The sequence below is a fragment of the Heterocephalus glaber genome, unplaced genomic scaffold (genome assembly GCF_053883595.1).
Source record: "Heterocephalus glaber isolate CG9 unplaced genomic scaffold, H.glaber_assembly_v1.0 deba00001524, whole genome shotgun sequence".
In the NCBI taxonomy this organism is placed as follows: Eukaryota; Metazoa; Chordata; class Mammalia; order Rodentia; family Bathyergidae; genus Heterocephalus; species Heterocephalus glaber.
The window spans coordinates 98,462-114,700 of NW_028258328.1; the positions used below are offsets into that span (position 1 = coordinate 98,462).

Genomic DNA, 16,239 nt, shown 5'->3' on the forward strand with positions numbered 1-16,239 from the left:
CCCACAGTTCTGGAGACAGGAAGTTTAAGAAGCAAGTTCTAGCCAATTTGATGTCTGGTGAGGGCTTTCTTCCTGGTTCACAGATAACTGCCCTCTCCTTTTGTTCTCCCATGGCCTCTCCTCAGTGCCTGTGTATGGGGAGAAGGCCATCCAGTTCCTTGCTATCTCTGCTTGTAAGATCATAACAAGTCATGTGACCTCATTCTTCAGAGCCTTCATCTTCAAATACAGCTGCTCTGGAGGTTAAGACTTCAACGTGTGAATACTGAAGAACAGAAACACTCCATTGATAACATATGTATAACAATAACTTATAACAGGAAATGAAACATAGAGTTAAAATTACAGGGAAGAAAGAGAAGGGATTCCTTCCAGGTGGAGAATCATGAAAGTGGTATGATATGAACTGAGATGAGAAGAAGGGGTAGGATTTGTACACTGCACATAGGGCAGAGGACTTCAAGTGCAGAAACCAGCAAAAGCAGAGCTGGGCAAGCACAAGGCATGGGTAGCACCAACACTGGAGCTATTTGACTATAAAGCTCAGGTGGTAGTGAGGAAGCCTATAGGAAAAACAGCTTTAGGAATGAGTAACACCTAGTCATCACCTTCAGGGAAGTTCTTGAACTCCGACAGAACTGCTCCAACACAATTGTATTAGTCTGTTTCCCATTACTATAATGAATTGCCTGAGGCTGGATACTTTATTTAAAAAAGAGTTGAAAGCAGAAATCCAAACAGCATAACACTGGTTGTGTTAAGCTTCCCTCCCCCCGCTGTATCACATCATAGAAGATGGCATTGTGAAGCATGTTTGACCAGAAGAGATCACATAGTAAGGCAGGAAACCAGAACATGGGGAGAGGTTCTTTCATAAGAACTCACTCTAACTAAGAACTAACTAAGGGTCCCAGGAGAATTACCTTAATCCTTTCTGAGGGAAAACTCTGTGACTTAAAGACCTCCCACTAGGCCTCACCTCTTAAAGGTCCTGCCACTTCTTACCTTTGCCGTACTGGGGACCAAGCACCCAACATGTAATCTCTTGGGCAACAAACTACATCCAAACCATAGAAACAATCATCAGTGGTGTCTAGGTGGTTGGAGGGGCAGGAGGAGTTGACATGTTTGGAGCCTGAGAAGGTGTAACTTGCAACATTATGGGAAAGATTGAAAAGGGGAAGGAAAATCAAAACACAGTGACACCCAGGCTGAAAAACAACAATTGCCAAAAATCAAAATGAAATCTTTTTGTTTTGTATTGTTTTATGAAATCTAAGTACTGTACATTTAATTTAATTTAAATTTGAAAGTAGAAATCTACAACAAGCTTTCTAGAAAATGAATTCTAAATTTGTCATTTTGAAGATGAAATTTAAACAGCTTATATTCAATAATTACCAATCCTAACCAAAATACAGCATTCATAGAATAATGATGTGTAAATGAAATACACTGTACGTGTCAGGCTACATTTAGCTAACCTTTTGATCTACTAATTTAATAGCATAAAAAAAGAAATGAGGCCTACCCATATTTAACATGCATTCCAAATTCAATTAACTTTAACCAATATATTGACAGCATGCTTTCTTTTCTTATTAAAGTCTCTTAAATATTCAAGATAAAATTAAATGCATATCATGTCCACAAGAAGAAGACCAAGTTTTTCAAAAATATTTTAAAATATTGTAATTTAAATAATTAGGAATTAAATAATTAATTTGAATATTCTAATGAGTTTTTTTATTTTAAAAAAATTTTGTTTGGATCACTTGAATAAAAACAGTGTAATTTTCTTTTCCTCAGTGAATGAAGAATTTGGGTAAGATATTTAAGCCAAAGCACCATAGAAGAAAAATTCCACCAGTGTAACACTCTGGTGTTATAATTTAAAGCCTATTATAAACCAAAGCTCATGAAGTGATACAGACATTATATTCATCTTAATTTACACATGGACTTACCCTCCTGAACCAAAAGGAGCCTTAACACTTCCCTCCCAAGTAATCATCAGGTTCAAACTTGTCCTTTTAGAGCCAAAAAGTGGAAATCTAAACACAGTCTCTACTCAAAATCTGCCTCTTGAGTCTCCAATTTGCTCACCGCAAAAACATTCGTCTGATCTTTTCATAAAAGGAAACTCATTTTAATAGTTTTGGATTTCACATGAGAAGTCTCAGCCCAACTAGTTGTTTATTTTTCTTTGCTTCTTTTTAGACATAAAAAGCACTGAGTAGCAGCAATTTCTTTCTGCAAACAATTGGTACCATATTGCTCACTTACCCAGCCCTCTTATACAGCTGCTGGTCACTCTTCCATTGCCATTTCTATAGAGGCCTGACACTGATGCAAATTTTGTGTAAATGTGTAAATTTTGGCGATCGTTATCAAATAAAAAAATTCTTAAGAGGCTGACATGAGATGCACTATGAAATGATTTTCACTGCTAATTTTGGCACTCTATACTTTCCATGTGTATATAATTGAAAAGTCACTTTGAACATTTTATATACATTATTGGATGACATTATAATTTTCATGAAAAAATCAAAGTCAAACTTATGTTAATTTTAGGGATTTTTTTACATATACTCAGTTCTAACAGATATATGAAGTATGATCAAGAAATACAGTGAAGTTCATAGTTTTAAAATGTTTACAATAAAAGACAAATTACCATTAATCCTTCTCATAATACTCCTCACTTCAAACACATTTATCCCATTGTTCTTGCCACTTTCCGAAGCACTTCTGGAAGTCCTCTTTCCTGAATGTCTTTAGTTGTGCTGTCGTGGCTGCCTCAATGTCCTAATTCAATTGAGAACATTTACCTTTCATGATTTGGCATTGGGAAAGAATCAGAGGTCACAGGGTGCCAGATTCAGTGAATAAGATGGTTGAGGACACACCATAATATTTTTATTTGACAGAAATTGTCATAAACAGTTCATCAACAAGGTGTAATCACAAAATAATTTTAAGTAAAAAATTATTAGAGTAAAAAACACATTGCCCTTAGTCCCCCTCAAAATACTCTCACTTGCTTTGAAAATACTTATCTCATAGTTCTTGGTAATGTGTCTTTTACTGTAGTTAGTTTTCTTAATTTAAATATTCATGATAGTCTTCAATCACTCCTAGTAACCTTTCCTAATTCTGTTGTTTGGTGATGGGAGTGATTACTGCTTGAATACTCTAGACATGTACACAAAACTCTGGATGACTTCCAAAAAAAGCTTTCCTCAAAAGGTGTGGAAACTATGTCGAAAGAATTAGCTCTTGTCATTTGTAAACAGCTATTAAGTGCCCAAAATAGTTGGAAGCTAATGGTCGAACAAACTGAGCAAAAAAGTAGATATACATTTTGATTAAGATTCTATTTTTCATGTTAGCATATCACAAACACAATGAAATAGGTAAACAATTAACTTTTGGATACTTCCAAATTTAAATTGAGTTTAATAAAAAGATTCTTTTAAAGGTTTTTGAGTAGTTGTTACCCAAAGAATTATAAGATTATAAAATTATAAGGGATTTTGGAGATCATTTTGTTCCTCCTGCTATCTTAACACAAAAACAAGCCAAGATTTGAGGAGGCGGCAGCCACTCAAAATCATGCTGGGAGCTCTGGGTACATCAAATGAGGCCCAGACTGTGTGTTATCACTGCCTGCATCCCCACAAAGTTCATAGACATGGGTTTCATGTGGTGAACAGTGATTGACAGAGGGAGCTGCAATTAGGAAGTATATGTGAGTAATTGTTAGAAAATTGCTTATTTAGGTTTCTAGCAGATTTATCCCATCTTATTTTGGGTATATTTAAACATGAAGCAAAAACACTATTGTAGGGTCAGGGACGTAGCTCAGCAGCACCACCCCTGCCTGGCAAGTGCAAGGTCCTGAGTTTGATCGCCGGGTACCAAAAAAACAAAACATTGTAACATACCTGACCTCAGATCATTGTTCTTCCTTACTGTCCCCTGATGGTACATAAGTGCCTGGTGCTAGAGCCACCTGCCTCCCCTCACCCCCAGGGACTTTACAGGGACCCAACCTGAATGTGTCCACAAGCAAACTCTTGCTCTTCACTGCCCCTCACAACCCTGTCCTCCTCAATGTCCCTTATAAAGTCATTGTTGCCGTCTGTCTCCACAGGCCAGCAGACCCAACACACCCCTCTCTCACTCCATCAAATTTAACACCAACTTCTAGCTCTTTTGCTATTTCTTCATTTCTCTGTCATCCTGGATCAGGCTCCTCTCAACTCCTCGAACCTGAATGGGGCAAGTGTACCCCAACTAAGCCCTATCACACCTAGCACAAACAACAGCCAAAATAGAAGATTAGACATGTCCCCTGTCCATTTGAAACCTTCCTTGGCCTCCTGTTTTGCACTGAGAATAAAGGCGACCACCCTTCATGTGGCCCCCACATTCCATGTCACATGACCCTACTTCCTTACCTGCCTCGCTTGGCCTCCACCAGCCTGCCTCCCGCTGATCTGCCTCTGAATAGATGTGACTGTCCCTACCCTGGCCCTTTGCTCAAACCATTCTCTCAGCCTATGTCTTGCACACCTTCTTCCCCATTCTGCTCCTTGATAAGACTTCTGTGGCACCCCACCTCCATGCAAGTGAGGTCTCCCATGCACAGTGGAAGTGCTTGCTTAGCATCTACCGCGGCCTGTTGGACTGGAAACTCTGATGTCAGGGGTAGTTCTGTCAGTCCTTGTGTCCTCAGTTGTGGCATAATCCTCAATTGTGTCCTCAGTTGTAGCACAATAACACCAAATGGAAGGTAGAGCATGTCTCCATGCCAATCTCTGTCACATGGCATGGTAGGAGAAGCCAAAGTCACTGTGGAGAAATTTGCCAATGCAGCAATTAGGAAGATGCCTCGGCCCATAGAGCTCCAGCAGAAACAAAGTCCTGGGCAGAGAACACTTGACCTGTGCTAGAAAGAATAACAAACTGCCCACTCAGAGCCACCTGCAGCCATTGGAACAGGAGCAGAGATATCAGAGCACATGGGTCAGGGCCCAGGTAGGAAGCATCTATTCTGTTCGAATGTGATTCTGTCGTAGGTAGATGACTGCAACTTACAAAGACCATGCCCTCGGTAGAAGTGCCATGCATATCCACTGGCCCAGTTTCACTACCATCTGTGAACCAAGCCTTAAAGCATTACCAGGCTCCAGGAAGGACCAAGTGACACAGCGTTCCACCCTATCCTCACAGAGGGTACTCTCACTAGTTTCACTCCTGGACTTGAAGGGAAGGGCAGTGTTACATGCTTCTGTCATGTAAATCACATTTTGCAATTATACTTCCATCTATAACTTATGCATATTTTCAAACTCAACCTATCTTTATGCAAGTAGGGGTGAAGGGAGTATTTCATCAGAATAACTACTGATAATCCATACTACTTTATAATCCGTGGAGTTTGGAATGGATAAGAGTTCTTTATTCAGTGGTTTATAAAATCTTCCAGACTGAATGATAAACTCGTGTGTAACAATTGGTATGGATGATAAAATTGGTGTGAACTGTCCATAAATATTTATTGTCAGGAAAAATCAGTGTGTATTGCTGCTTTTTAGGAAAAGAATGCATATTTTATTATTGATACATAAAGCAGGACATTTACGTTTACTATATATAATAACAGTAATAAAATAATATTCAGTAAAGAATATCAAAGGGATGGAAACAAAGATGAAATTTTAGGTTCTAAGCCCAGTTTTACAGAAATATCATATAAAGTTTATACAACATAAATCTCCCTAGAAGTAATAAGAACTTTAACTCAGTCAACTACAAATTAATTTTCAGAATCAATAGTAGTGCTATTATTTCTGCCATAGAAAATGGCTTGTTATCTTCTGAATAAGTCACATATTGATGCTAAATTCAACAAATCTTAGTTGTGAATGTGAGTTTTGATCATCCACAATGCAACATGTTCCTTACCAAATTTCACATCTTTCTTCCCCTGCCCTGAGAAACTCCACAATAGGAAAGTTTAAAAATATGTAAATATGTATGTGATATGCACAGATGCTTATGTGTGTGTACGTGCTTATCTGCATATGTGCATCTGTATATGAACATGTGTGTGTTTGTATGTGTGTATATATGTGTACATTTAGGTCATATGTATATATGAGCACATATTTATGTATGTGTATAATATGTACATGTGTGCATACATGTACATGCATAGATGTCTATATCATCTATATTTTCAAAGAAGCAGATGAAATATGAACAGGTTGCATCTTTTTTAAACTTTATGTATTTATTGGTTGGTGGCCTGAAAACAGCGACTGTTCAGGTGATATTATGCTCCAAAATGATGAAAATAGAGCTTTTGTGAGTTGGAAGGAGCAGGGAGGGAGGGAAGGGATAAGGGAGGACAAAAAAAGAATTAAGGTTGATTATGTGTATGTACCAGTTCCCCACAATATATATAATCATTACATACTGCAAATATGTATTAATAAAATTTTTTTTAAATGTTGCAAAATGAAGAGCCCTGAGGTTAGGAATGGGGCAAACACTAGGTTTACATTTGCTTTTGTTGTTCCTCTTAGTTAAAAAAGACAGCACACTCTCGCGCTTTTCACTTTACAAAGTCTAGACAAACACTTTAGAACCCTGGCCCCTTGTCCTTACAAAAGGGAAAGGATCACATCCCCAACAAGGTTCAGAGTCAGGCCCATTCCCCATGCTGGAGACCAGGAGAGCATGCGCCCTCTCCAAAGCAGCCTCCACCCACACACACCCCGGAGCTCACACCAGGGACAGCCAGATTGCCAGCAGCATGGGTATTCCACACACAGCACTCAGGATTGCAGTTACACCTGATTCTGCACTAGGGACTGCTTCAAAGTTCTCAGTTTCTACATGTTCCCTTTAATTTCTGACTTTTTTATAAAATCACCCAAAATGAACACTCCTGAGCCCTAGTAAGTTTACAATGATGCTCTTTTGACATCTGAAATGAAGTGTTTGAGTAAAGTGTGTGTAAACTAGCCATTCCCATGCTGGATATGTGAAATTACTTTTCCCTCATTGAACACAGAAAAATAATTGAATGAGGACCCCCCTGGGGAGGGTGTTGAGTGGGTTCAGAGCCTTGCTCTGAGTGTGGTGCTCTGAGTGTAGAATCCCGGAGGGGGAATATGCGTGACTGGGGAGTATATGCATAATTTCAGGGATATCAAAGGTCTTTCAGAACAAGGACACCATTATGCAAAGTCTCTTTTGCTTTGCTGTTTTCTTAAAAATTAAGGAGATAGGGGCAACCCACTTTCTGCTCCCCTTTCTGTCTCTCTTAAGCAGAAGCTTTCTTTCTCCCAATAAATTTTTCCTACTATAAAAAAAAATTAAGGCAATAATTTGTAGAGACTAGGCCTATAGGCTCTTTTTTAGTCTTTTCTCCATAGAATTTAGACATTATTGAAGTAACAGTTATTCTGTAGTATCTTCTTAGAGTTTGTTCTGCAAAAAGGCTATTTAGCTTGTGGTGATGGCTAGTTGTCAGATTGCCCTGAGATTCAAAAGTCTTTTGGTCTCATGCACTTGAAATTCCAAAGCACAGATGGTGTTAGAAGCGGAGCCATTAAAAAAAAAAAAAAAAAAAAAAAGTGGAGCCATTGTGTGATGCTCCTTCACAGTTGTGTTGAGCTTTCAGTCATGAGTGTCTTAAGCTTGGCCAGGTAAGGAAATGCCCTTTACCGATGCTCTATGTGCTGGTATTGTGTAGCCAAGATCCCTAGAAGTGGACATTGGAGTCCAAAAAGACCTGTGCCCAGGTTTGCCTCTCACTCTTGTTAGCTCTGTAACTTTGACCTAATCTGTTGGTTTCTTGATCTCAGTTTCCCCATCTGAAAAAGGAGAACAAGCTCTATTGTGCAGGATTGTTACGAGAGTTAGATTCAGTGTTTATACAGGCACATCCGTGACCCACAGCTATTATTATTGTCATCCTGTGTTTGAAATCTTTTAGTCTCCATTTTTTTTTTTTTGGTACTGGGGATTGAACTCAGAACCTTGTGCTTGCGAGGCAGGCGGCAGAACCACTGAGCTAAATCCCCAGCTTATTTTTGAAATCTTAAATGAGTACAAAAGAGTTTACCTGTTATTATCTCTTTAAATAGGAAGTAATAAAATTAAATATTCCATATTACCAGATTTATAATGCTGAATTATTTTATTTAGCACTGTACCTAAAAACAGCATAAAATTAGTTCTTGATTAAGAAAAATAACATATAAAGGACTTTTCACCACAAAACACTTCTGAACAGCTCTTCCCATTTATTTACCTTCTCACGATGTATAGGGAGCATAGTTTTATGTGGTATCTACAGGAACTATGATTTGGTGGCTCTGTGTGGAGGACAATGATCAAATATGCATTCTCAGTGGAAACCTGAGTGGATTTAGGATTAGGTGTTCTCCAGGGTGACTCGCTCAGATGCTTCCTTCATTAGTGCAGTTAACTGTGAATTGCCGTAGTGAAGATCACAGGCCTGTGATCTTGGAACCAAATGCCAAAAGCAGGGCCTCCATCAGAGAGCTGGTGTCAAGGTCAGCCTCATGTTATTGGAATGTTAACCAGGGCATCCAGAGAGCCAGCTGGACATGGTCACTGAACCCATACAGACAAGCCTGGAATTCTATGCCTGCTACCTACCCCAGGCAAACCGGATTCAGTACTGGGCCACTGAAGACTATGCCCTGTCAGGGGTTCCAGTTGTCCCAGCACTTGCTGGCACTTTGATTTTATTGTTGTTGGCTTTAATTTGCTGACTTTCTTGAATGGACATTAGATGATATTGGACCTAATCAGTCTTTCTTTATGGGGTTCCTTTTCCTAAATATTTCTAAAGCACTTTATGTAAGATAATCATAGATTATGAAAACAGTTACACTTCTCGTATTAACCTCTTGTCAGTTTTTCTTCTATATTTTCATTACTTTCTCAGCAATTTTTTTGTTTTTAGTTTTTAAATACTTAAAAATTACATTAGAACGAAAATTAAAGGGAAGTTAAGAAAACCCTATGATTAATCCAGTTCCAAAGTGTTGTTCTGTTAAATAACTACAACCTGGCTCTAGCCTAAATGCCAAGAACAACGGTAATAATAATACATTCATCAAGCACACATCAGGCACCGTTATGTCATCCTGACTCTATACTAGTCCCAGAAGGAGTTGCTATGAGTCCATTACCTAGGATGAAATGAAGGCTGCCAGAGTTAGGTGACTTGCTCCTCAAGTTCAACTGGTAAATCAAGACGGGAGGAGGGGGCAGGCGGGGGTGAGGCATGTGGGCGGGGCCGTGCTCCCAGCCTGAAACTTGCCCAGGAGTCAGGACTGATCCTCACTATGCAAAGTGAATTAACTTCAAGCAAACCCACATGCCCACTGAGCTTTCAGTGAATGACTGGCCACCTTAATGAAGTTAGGTTATATTTATCATCTATTTTGTAGGAGAGGATTTTCTGAGGGACCATAAATATCTATCAGCACTCAGATCTAAAAATTCTTGCAGCCTCTTTGGCCTGTGGAAAATGTATGAGGTGGAGCCAGTAAGAGGAAGGAGACCTAGAGCTTAGGGCTCACACCCCTTGGCCCTGGGGAGGAGAGACTTAAGAGCCCCGCCCAGGCCTGCCCCAGCCAAACAGCCTCCTTCAGCTTACCAGTTTGAACTTGGGCAAATCGCTTCTTTCTCTGACACTTCACCACCTAAAATCAAAATAAGGATGATAATCATAGGACTGTCTTGCAGTTTCGTTTTGAAGATTAGATGAACTGATATATTTAAGCATAGTTCAGCACTTAGCCATAGAAAATTCTCAACAGATGTTAGCATAGCTACAATTACTATGTCAGCATTAACATGGTGTCTGGCACACAGTGGCTGTTTATGAGGAACACTGCACTGAGTGAAATCAGACACACACGAGCTTACCATACAGTCCAAGGTCAGAGGCAGGAAGGGACACTGCCACCAGGGCTGTCTATAGAGCCCCCTCTCATCTCCCTCTCTGGTCCTCTTTTCCTGATCAAGTCCTTTCCTTGTTTTGTTTTTTGAGACCAGGTCTTGGTATGCAGGCTGGCCTTGAACTCACTATGTAGCCCAGGCTGGCCTTAAACTCACAGCTATTGTCCTGTCTCAGCCTCCCGAGTGCTGAGATTACAAGCGTGCACCACCACATCCTGCTATCAAGTCCTTTTAAGCAAAAATGTTTTTCTCTACTTTCTGGGAGCCACAACCTAATTTTGCACTCAAATCCTTATGTACCTAGCCTTGTTCTTGGCTTCAGCTTCTCCCCGGTCCTTCCTTGTTCCCTGGTTTCTGCCTCATCTCCAGACACCTCCTCTACTGGCAGACTTGACCTTTCCCAGTGTCCAGCATCTCACTGACCCAGGAACAGGGATACGACAGGGGTCTACACTCCTTTCCTTCATGCAGCAATATTACTCCTTAAAATTCATTTTTCCAACAAATGTTTCTTGAACCCTTACTGAATTCAGATAGATGCCATAGAGGATTCAAATATGATTTTGATCTTCAGGGATCTTAATTCTTGAAACTGAGATATTTTCACAATCACTTTTTTTTTTACTATAATAAAATACCTGGGGCAGGCTAGCTTTAAAGAAAGGTTATTATTTTGGTTCACAGTTCTGGAGGTCCAAGCTTGAGGGGCCGTTTATGGGGATGATCTTCTTGCTAGCAGAGTCCTGAAGCAGCACGGGCCATCAGACAACAAGAGACAGGGAGTGGGAGTGTGGCTGTGTCTGTCTGGTCTCTCTTTCTCTTCCTATAAGGTCACCATGAATCCATCATGGGCGCTTCACCCTAATGACCTGATTTTACCCTAGTGCTTCTCAAAGGCCCCACCTCTAAATATCATAGTTGGTCATGTTTTTACTCTCTTTAACCTCCCAACAGGGGTTAAATTTCAACTTATGAAGCTCGGAGGGCCACTCAAACTACATTTAAGCCATGGCAAACTTTAAAATGGGGTACTTGGTACGAAGAGCCACCAGAAAGGTATAAACACTGCTAAATGATTAAAAGAAAATGTCTTCTGACTTGAGTGATCAGGAAAGTTTTCCCATATAAAGTGGCCTTCATTAATTTTAATAGGAGGGAACCCTGGAAGGAGGAAACAGCAAAGACAAAGAGAAGGTGAGGAGCTCCTGACTCTTGATAACAACTGGTTTGACTGGAGCCCAGAGCTTCTGGGAGATCCAGGGTGGGCAGTAGGACTAGGCCTGAATCACAATCAGAAGTGCTCAATGCTAGGAAAAGGAAGCTAGAATTCATTCTACAGATAATGGCAAATTCTGATGCTTTCTCCCAGTACAGAAACAAGACACAGCTGAGTCAAGGAGGGCTCAATTAGTCAGTTGTAAAGGACGATGTGGAAAGTGAGTAGGTGGAAACTGGGAAGAGGCTATTGCAAAAGTAAGTGGATACAGATCACAGGGGACAAAGTGTGGTATGGGGGCAGTAGAAATGGAAAGGAAGACCAGCCTGGACTGAGTGGTTGGGTGAACACAGGCCTGAGTCAGCTCTTCATTCTTTCACAACTCCATACTCTTTGGAGTCATAACCCCAACCTAATATTTTTCATGGAACAACTAAAATAAAGCAAAAATAAATTCCAAATGAAGGAGGAAATGTTATAGGAAACTATCATTGGGCCAGTGTTTAAATGGTATATAATTCAAAAACATTTACATCCCCTAATTGGCTACCTTGATATTCTGTAATAATATCAAGTAATCTAACGCAGACAAATTCAAAGTTTTGTCTCTTCTGATTCTTTTTAAAAGATTTTTCCTCCACTTCTTTTAAATTCACTAGTGTAGGAGACAGATATTATCTCCCAACCAGACTCATTAAGATGAGCATACAATCTCACATCCCTGATAGGCTATTTGCAAAGATGGAAACAGATATCAATAGATCCCAAATGTAAAGTCAGGCACAGGACTAATATTTAGAGCTTCCCAGAGTGTCAAGGAATTATTTAAGTCACCAAAAAAAAAAAAGAAAGAAAGAAAAAGAAAAAGGATTTTCCATGACTTCTCTTTTATTCTTAATATGAAAGATCTCACAGCAAGTAGTTTCTAGAAAATCCTACGAACCACCTTGTTCTTTGCGGATTTTAATGACTGAAGTCATGAGCAGCAATAGTAATGAACTATTGATCTCAGCTCAAATGGAAGTGCCTAAATCCCTCTACACAGTGGTCACAGCTGCATGCACACCCATGAGCCATGTGTGCACCTGCAGGCAAGCACACACCAAGAGTGTGAGTGAAAAGCTATCTCTGTGGTTTGGAGCGTCTAGTCACCCACAGCCAGCCATCCCTTGTTTCAGTCCTGATCTTTAAAAAGTGGGCTTTACAGAGTGCAGTAATCAAAGCACAGCAATGCAACTGGGCCTGTCATGCATTGTTCTGAGAGATCCTAAGCAATACAGTCTTGTTGAGCAGATTGTGCGGGGAAAGTTGCACCACGAATTATGGAAATAAGGCTCCTGGAAATTTCAGTTGTTACTTCCCCACAGTCCATGAGTTGAAAAAGATTTGTAATTAAAAGGCATAATTTTCACATAAAGAATTCATGGAGAATTAAGGCAGACATGCTGGCACACACCAGAAATCTCAGCACTCTGGGAGGTTGAGGCAGGGGGATTACAAGTTGGAACCCAGCCTGGACAATTTAGCGATTTAACAAGACCCTGTCTCAAAATTTTAAAAAATAAAGAAGGGTTGGAAATATAACTCAATCCACGACCCCCAAGAAAATAATTGGAAAATTAAGATCTATTTTGACAAGATAATCATTTCAATGACAGTTCACATTACCAGTAGAGAAAGTTAACATAAATGACCAAAAGTATTACATTTTAACATAAATACAGAAAGAATATAAGCTCAGTGTTTTGAGGGTTTTTTTATAGTTTTAATCATTTTGGAAAGCTAAGTAAGGGATCTAGAAAGAATGTTTTCTCATCACAAATATTAAAGAGATAACTGTGAAAAGAAAATAACAATACTAACCACATTTTGATATATTCTCATAAAGTCTAGTAATAATATATTCTAGCACTTTCCAATTTTCCTGTTGCAATCTAGATTTTGTTTTTGCCAAAATAGTATCTAGCCTGATACCTCCAATAGCAATTACAGAATATGACCCAATTATTTCTACAAGGAAAAAAATGAATTAATTGGGGGGGGTTAGGAAACAGAAGATATTTTAATGAAAATGATCTAAAACAAAAAATGCAATTGCAGTAAAATAGATGAGGAAATTGTACTTCTTGTATTAAAATATTTTTCATAAAACATTAAAAATATACTAATGAGAATTTAATCTCATGTAAGAAAGTGAACCTGCTATAATACTGCTTTATGTATGTTTATATGAAATTGCATAGAAGTAAAACAAATTATGTCATCATAATATTATTTTGTGTCCCCTATGGAAGTATTTTTATTAAACTGTTTTAAAAAGCATATTACAATGGGAATTTAAAGAAAACTTAGACTAAGTGAGAATGCTCCCTATAAACAAGATATTTTCATGGAGAAACAAAGAAAATTCCAAAAAACAAAATTTACATTAAAAATTTGTTAATAAAAGTCAGACTGTCAATTTCATCCTAAGTTTTCCTTAGGATGGCAGCTGAAAAAAAAAAGAAAACCACTGGGGAAATTTTGAAAGAGAAGATTTTTTTTTTTTAAGGAGCAGATACAAGGATATTAGTTGTCTATTTTCTTTTTTTTTCTAGAGGGGGGTATTGGAAATTGAACCCAGGGCCCTTGCACTGAGTTACATCCCCAGCTCTTTTTTATTTGTTATTTTTAGACAGGGTCCATTAAGTCACTAAGTTGCTCAGGCAGGACTCAAACTTTAGATCCTCCTGCCTCAGCCTCCTGGAGCACTGGAATTATAGGCATGTGCCACTACACCCTGCTACTTTTTACTTTCCTGTGCAGTAAACTTTCTGACAGCTGAATCTATCCTTACATTTAAATTCTATTAATCACAGTAACTCAAAATTATAATTTGTAATCATAACTGTTAAATAATAATTCCATAGATAATTCAAAAGCTATAGATGGATAATTGATTATCTTATAGAAACATGATTAGAAGGAAAATATTTCATTTAGTTGTCTATTGTAAAGGAATGTTTTTAAATGATATTTTTATTTGTTTTCTTTTCATACACAGCAGAGCTAGATTTCTTGGTCAGAACACCCAGAAAGATGTTTAGTTATCTTCTACATGGTGGTTTACATCTTATTCTTAGTCATCAAACATAACCTTCCTATATTGTAAGCTCCTTCTCATCTGTAAAAATATGTAATATTATTAGATTAAAAACTTCACTAGGCTGTTGGCAGATTAGTGGAAACTAATATAAGCTAAATAGTCTTAGCTGCTTAACATAGTGAATGATACAGAGTAAGAATTAAAATTTAGGTCAAGTCATATGAAATAAACATTTCTATAAGTCAAAATTGGTTGAATATTGGCAATGTTAGCTTTTATTGCTATTGTAGACTACACAATACATGAAGGTGGGTACTAGGGATCGAACCCAGGACCTTTGCACTGAAATACATTCCTGGCCCTTCTTTATGTATTTATTTTTTTATTTTGAGCTAGAGTCTCTCTAAGTCACTAATATGCCCAGGCTGGGCTTGAATTTGGAATCCTTCTGCTTCATCTCCCAGGGTGCTTGGATTACAGGGGTGCACATCACATTCAGCTGTAGTTTTTTTAAACTTTAAAAAAAAGTATTCCAGTTTTCCCCTACAGTTTTTGTTCTCCCCCCCATCTCTCCTTCTTAGATACAGAAGGAAATAACTGCAGCTTTGGTTTCAGACAGACCTAACACCAAACTTATCTCTGACAATTTACTCATCTCTACAGTGAATAGATTTGAAACATTACTGAGCACACCAGGAGTTCCTTGAATTGACTCTATTAGGGAAATGAAAGAAATGAAGAAATGAACATTCCTTATATACCCCACATTTGTCAAGTTTTTGGCCAGGTACTTTATACAAGTTAGTTCATCTCAGAATCCCCTGTGAGAGGCATTGATACTAACCTTATAGTGTTTACAATAATAGCAAACCCTGATACTGTGCTTACTGGTGCCTACCAACTACTTTCTGTGTATGACTTTACTGAATCTTCACATAGAACTCTCACATAGGTACCTGGAAAGAGTTACTGTTGCCAGGGCCTTTGCCATAATCTTCTTCATCACAGACCTCAGAATCATTTAAGGAACAAAGGAAGGGGCATAACTACAATTCCCAGCCTGGTGCATTACTCTTTCCATAGTCCAGGGCCCTGAGGTCCCCTTGTGGCCCTGACCTCCTGCTTATCAGAAAGGTTTGCTGTCCTGAGTTGCATCTGAAATAGAAGCACCACTTTCTCTGGGCCATTTTCCTCTCATACCACAGCCTGGAACACTAGGAGACTTGGGGAAACCTGGTTCAGGTGGAATTCCACCTTCACCCCAAAGGAAATATAGAACCCAACGTTTATTCCTTTATGAAATTTCTAATTTACTGACTGATAGCTATCAGGATTTTAAGGAGAATAGAATGAACTAAAAAGTTAGTCAATTTAATTTCTTCAAGTAGAAAACAACTGTAATAGGACTTAAAAGAATTTCATGTTTTGAGTAGTTTTATATTGGTGTTGATAGAGGTCCTAGTCATATACTTCTTTGCAGAATTAATGAAGGGTTTCCCAGCAGACTCAGTCCTGGGCATGTGGAAACACATGACCCTGGCAGTGTTTTCATGCATTTGATTGCACCTTGATCTCTTTGAGAGGGCAATAGTCAGACCTTTCCAAGGGGAGAAAAGCTGCTTTAAAATCTCCACAATGATTTCTGCAAACAGCTTTTTTTCTTAATAGATAACACTGTATCTTCTAACAGGCTATAACTATATAAGAGCGAGCAAAAGAAATACCCAGATAATTCTGAACTAAAAATCACATGTAACTCTCTCCAAATAATTATATTTGCCTTAATTAATTGAATGGCGATGTCATTACCAATCTGACTTTGCAGTAGCCTCCTGCCTATCAGAAATTCAAAATACTTCAGTAATGTTTGAATCCTGTAATGTTCTCTTACCAATGTCATATAACTTTGCTCCTGGTA

General features: G+C 38.6%; 2 long non-coding RNA genes across 3 annotated transcripts in view; one reads left to right on the plus strand and one right to left on the minus strand.

Moving 5' to 3' along the window:
• LOC147824916 (uncharacterized) overlaps window positions 1-16,239 on the minus strand; it is a 187,405-nt gene that overhangs the window by 93,792 nt on the left and 77,374 nt on the right. The window lies entirely within an intron of this gene.
• Window positions 1-16,239, plus strand: part of LOC147824917 (uncharacterized) — a 58,428-nt gene that overhangs the window by 25,487 nt on the left and 16,702 nt on the right. The gene's annotated exons all lie outside the window — the stretch shown is intronic.